Genomic DNA, 5,284 nt, shown 5'->3' on the forward strand with positions numbered 1-5,284 from the left:
GACAACAATATTATATTTAATTACCAATTGCTTAATGGTGCCATGCAATCATCTGACCCATAGGTGGCAGCCATCTCTAGCCAGAGGACGAGAGGACTCTAGCCGCCACGCATATAAAGGATTTATAGTGAAAAACTTTGTTTTTACGGGTTATACTTGTTATGGCTTCTCATATGGGAGACGAGTCCAGTCCTAGACGTACAAATGTGGTTAAATATCTTGCAAGTGTAGCTATTGTTGGGGAGGGTAAAACTTTAATAACGAAGTGCTTAACTTTATTGCGTACGCTTCGTAATGATACACTTTATCTAAAAAAGCTTCACTGTGTACGACATTGGAGTTGTTTGACCGGACGTCAGCACTTTGCTTTTTGCGGGTTGATGAAGTTGGGTGGGGGGGAGCGAGACACTGATGTGAGCCAGAGCATTCCACTGATGTGCGCAATGACTGAATGAATGAGACTCAGGTCAATGGGTTCACAACACAGTGCACAAGCCACTGCTATCACTGTGCCACTGCTCCAGCCCAAATATAATATCGATGCTGTTTATTTACCGAAGGAAAGCCTCGCTGAGACTAAAATTTAGGCTCTTTGTGTGTGTTTCTTTTTGTTCAAAAAGGTCCTGCATTTTTTATGTTTGGCCAATTTCACCAACAAGTGTTTGGCGTGTGAGAGTAAATCAGAGTGCCTGGAGAAATCTTGTGCATACAAGGGGAGAACACTCAAAGCTCCTGAGTTACATTCAACTGCCCTCCACTGAAACTGTCATTGGTGTCATATCCAGCACTGCAAAACATCTCGTACCTGAACTAGCTAAAACGTCGCCACTCTAATAATGTTCCTTTTCAAAGATTCCCACTCGAGAGTAGGGCTATTCAACAATAACCGGTCAACCGTTTTCAGAATCGATTACCCTTCCTCAAAGTCAGGTGTAGGCACTCGTGGCCGGTGCAATTTTCGTAATGAATGTGTAGTGACATGGAATGTCACCACCTTATGTATCGTGTTCACGTTGGTTGTTATGCGTTAACAAATAGTGTTGCCTCCAAGTTGAGTGTGTGCCTCTATTGAACCCACCATACATGCACTGATTGGCACGCGAATGTACAAAACGACACGGCGGCCTAAGTCGCAGCATCACAACATTTGTCCTCGAATCAATTTATTGATTCAGATTTGAAGCTTTCGTGACTGCAAGGATTCATATTCTTAGGATTTTTCGGTAAAGTCGCGTAGGTAAAAAAAACCTTTACATCAGCCGCACCTGAACAACTCTGGTACCTCCCAGTTCAACCAGTCTACACAACAAAGGCTCATTCCTAGCAGTGGCCTCAGCCGCACCAACCTCACAATAATAATACAAAACTCCAATCCAGGTGCCTGCCTTGGCTCCTCCCACCCTCAACCAGTATATATACAAGGACGGGTCTCTTGGAATTTATCTTACTTGATGCAGCAATCGTGCTGTGACGGTTCCACCTGAAGACGGAAGCTTGTGTTGCCTCCGAAACGTCGTGATTTTAATTTTATTTTTGTTTGATTTTACTTTTATTAATTTTAATTTTTTACCTACGTGACTTTACCGAAAAAAACCTAACAATATGCAATTGATTGCTTGCTCATGTCACTGTTGGCCGGTCCTCCTCCACTGGACGGAGCCGTTGAGGTATTTTTGCCCATTATGTTGCGCTGGTTAGACGTGGGCGTACCCACACTTTACCCCACCACATTCTACCTGCGGATAGACTAACAAAGGTGGTGTACCCATTTACACTGCTGGGTGGACAGAGGTGGGGGGAGGGGAGGGGGTGATTTAATATGGCTACCACATTGTTTCAACTGTAATCGAACTGGCTGCTTCTTTGATTGCAAGTCCAGTTGCGATATTAAACCATGGCAGCTCCATTAATTTGTCAGTAAAAAAGAAATCAACGTGTTTTATTTGTTGCTCACATTTTTAAAAATATTTATTTCGGAAAACTAGTGATCGGTCTTTAACAGGTTTTTTTCGACGTGGTTACCAGCAATTCCAAACACCAATTTAACAACCCGTAAAGCATTGCGCTTACCTCCGATCTCTTTATGCCGTTTCAACTCTTCATGCCGGTTTCAACTGAGCCAAATGGGTTCACTTGCGGTGAATGCTTTGTGGATCAAGAGTCATGAACGCGTTAGGGTGGCCTTGTGCAGTCACGTGGCCTCTTGTTACAACATGCGGATTTCGTTTCTGTAAAAAAAACCCAGAGACATCTCGATCTAGAACGCTGTGTAGCAATGCGCATAATCTAAACATTGCACATTCCGAAACAAATCTGCTCATTTCAGCTGTCAATAATTTCCAGGAACAAATTGGTGAATGGGTCACGTTTCCAAAGTCTATGTGACCACGTGTCCTAGGCCAACCAAATATTTACCCAATGGCGCATTGTGTATACATACTGACTGGTAAAACAATGGTTTAAATGTTAAAATAGTTTACTCCATTGCTAGACAGGATCTCTTTTGCTCTTATACATATTTTTAAATTGTACGTGGTTCCCATAGCTTCCGTTACAACGATTCCTGCAATGTGATTTATCATGCAGCCTATGCAATACCCAATGATGACTTTAGAACTGATTGCAATGAGGCTCTTCTAATCAACGGCCCAATTTCTGCATAGGTAATCGCAGGTATGCCATATGGTGGTTCTTAAATGTGTTTAGAGTTTTCCTGCACGTGGTATGATATGATGTCCGATGTTTTCCTCCACGCGCTAGGGTCTGCTCCAGGCACTGAATCTTTTCGGGTTGTAACACGTCTGTGCTGAACAACACGCAGTAGACAATACATTGACGATGGCCGGTCATTGAGAATAATGATGGAGCGGGAGCTCAGGAAAGCGACGTGCCCAAGAGATCACCAGCCGTGAAAACGGAGCAATGAAATCAGTGTGTTGCTCTGCGGATTGTCACAACACAGGAGGACCATGAGAGATGGCAGCAGCTTAGGAAATCCTTCATCCCGCAGTGGATTGATCATGACAGTGATGGCACGGCCCTAAGACGGCAGTGCTAAATATACATTGAGCTGTAATCAAAGAAAATTGTACAATGAAGTCATGTTTGTTTTGTGAGGGTTGATGAAAGTTTATGTATTTATTTGCTTTGATACACAGTGCTCAGCAGATTTGCAGTAGGCATGACCCTAGAATCCGAGATAAGGTCACCCACTCCCTGGTGCAAGGTTACTGCTTACACTGTCAATATTAGAACATCCTGTGATGCATCCTTTGCGCATGGGTAGAAGCCACAGGTCAATCTGCGTGCAGCATCAGGTCACCTTAATTGTCGATTTATTTTGAGTCTGTGAGAGTACAGTAGTGATAAAAAGTAATGCCACCTCGTGTGTGCGGTTTTTTTTATGTGAAATTGTATCCAGTAAGGATGCAAAACGAACCTCATTCATTGTGTTGTGTCTGTTGATAAAAGTAAGGGGTGGAGAAAGTGTAGTGGGTTCACACGTGACAGAGGCACGCTGTTTATTTCAACTTGCTCCCAACACAGGGCAATAAACACAACACTTGAAGGGGTAACGGCCCCTTCACCCGTACCGAGCTGGGATACACCCCTAGCACTATTCCCAACTGGTCTGCTCCCAGGTCCCTCCGCTAAGGGTGCTAGGGGAGGCTATCTGATCCGGCCCTAGTTAAGCACGGATCACGGCACCCAGCCAACAGACCCGGCTCTGAGGCCCTAGGGCCGCGCCACTGGCTTGCCTTGCTCAGTCCTGAGAAGGACGGCGAGCCAGGGGAGTTCCAGGGCCTATCTGCCGGTCTTCAGTCTTCGCTGGTTAAGCTTCCAACACTCAACCCCGAGCCCTCTCGCTCCCCGCCTTTTATACCAATTTGCCACCGAGGGGTGGGGCTGTGGGGGATCTCAGCGTCTACCCAAAACCCAGGGTTAACCGTTGCGGACGTGGATGTAGACACCCCTGTGTGTGGATGTAGACACCCTGTGTGTGTGTGTAGACACCCTGTGTGTGGATGTAGACACCCTGTGTGTGTGTGTAGACACCCTGTGTGTGTGTGTAGACACCCTGTGTGTGTGTGTAGACACCCTGTGTGTGGATGTAGACACCCCTGTGTGTGGATGTAGACACCCTGTGTGTGTGTGTAGACACCCTGTGTGTGTGGATGTAGACACCCTGTGTGTGTGTGTAGACACCCTGTGTGTGTGTGTAGACACCCTGTGTGTGTGTGTGTAGACACCCTGGGTGTATGTAGACACCCTGTGTGTGTGTGTAGACACCCTGTGTGTGTGTTTAGACACCCTGTGTGTGTGTAGACACCCTGTGTGTGTGTAGACACCCTGTGTGTGTGTGTAGACACCCTATGTGTGTGTAGACACCCTGTGTCTGTGTGTAGACACCCTGTGTGTGTGTAGACACCCTGTGTGTGTGTAGACACCCTGTGTGTGTGTAGACACCCTGTGTGTGTGTGTAGACACCCTGTGTGTGTGTAGACACCCTGTGTGTGGATGTAGACACCCTGTGTGTGTGTAGACACCCTGTGTGTGTGTGTAGACACCCTGTGTGTGTGTAGACACCCTGTGTGTGTGTGTGTAGACACCCTGTGTGTGGATGTAGACACCCTGTGTGTGTAGACACCCTGTGTGTGTGTGTAGACACCCTGTGTGTGTGTAGACACCCTGTGTGTGTAGACACTCTGTGTGTGTGTGTAGACACCCTGTGTGTGGATGTAGACACCCTGTGTGTGTGTGTAGACACCCTGTGTGTGTGTGTGTAGACACCCTGTGTGTGTGTGTAGACACCCTGTGTGTGTGTGTAGACACCCTGTGTGTGTGTGTGTAGACACCCTGTGTGTGTGTAGACACCCTGTGTGTGCGTGTAGACACCCTGTGTGTGTGTGTGTAGACACCCCTGTGTGTGTGTGTAGACACCATGTGTGTGTAGACACCCTGTGTGTGTGTGTAGACACCCTGTGTGTGTGTGTAGACACCCTGTGTGTGTGTAGACACCCTGTGTGTGTGTAGACACCCTGTGTGTGTGTGTAGACACCCTGTGTGTGTGTCTAGACACCCTGTGTGTGTGTCTAGACACCCTGTGTGTGTGTCTAGACACCCTGTGTGTGTGTGTGTAGACACCCTGTGTGTGTAGACACCCTGTGTGTGTGTGTAGACACCCTGTGTGTGTGTGTAGACACCCTGTGTGTGTGTAGACACCCTGTGTGTGTGTAGACACCCTGTGTGTGGATGTAGACACCCTGTGTGTGTGGATGTAGAC

Source organism: Lampetra fluviatilis, chromosome 28, assembly GCF_964198595.1.
Source record: "Lampetra fluviatilis chromosome 28, kcLamFluv1.1, whole genome shotgun sequence".
NCBI lineage: Eukaryota > Metazoa > Chordata > Hyperoartia > Petromyzontiformes > Petromyzontidae > Lampetra > Lampetra fluviatilis.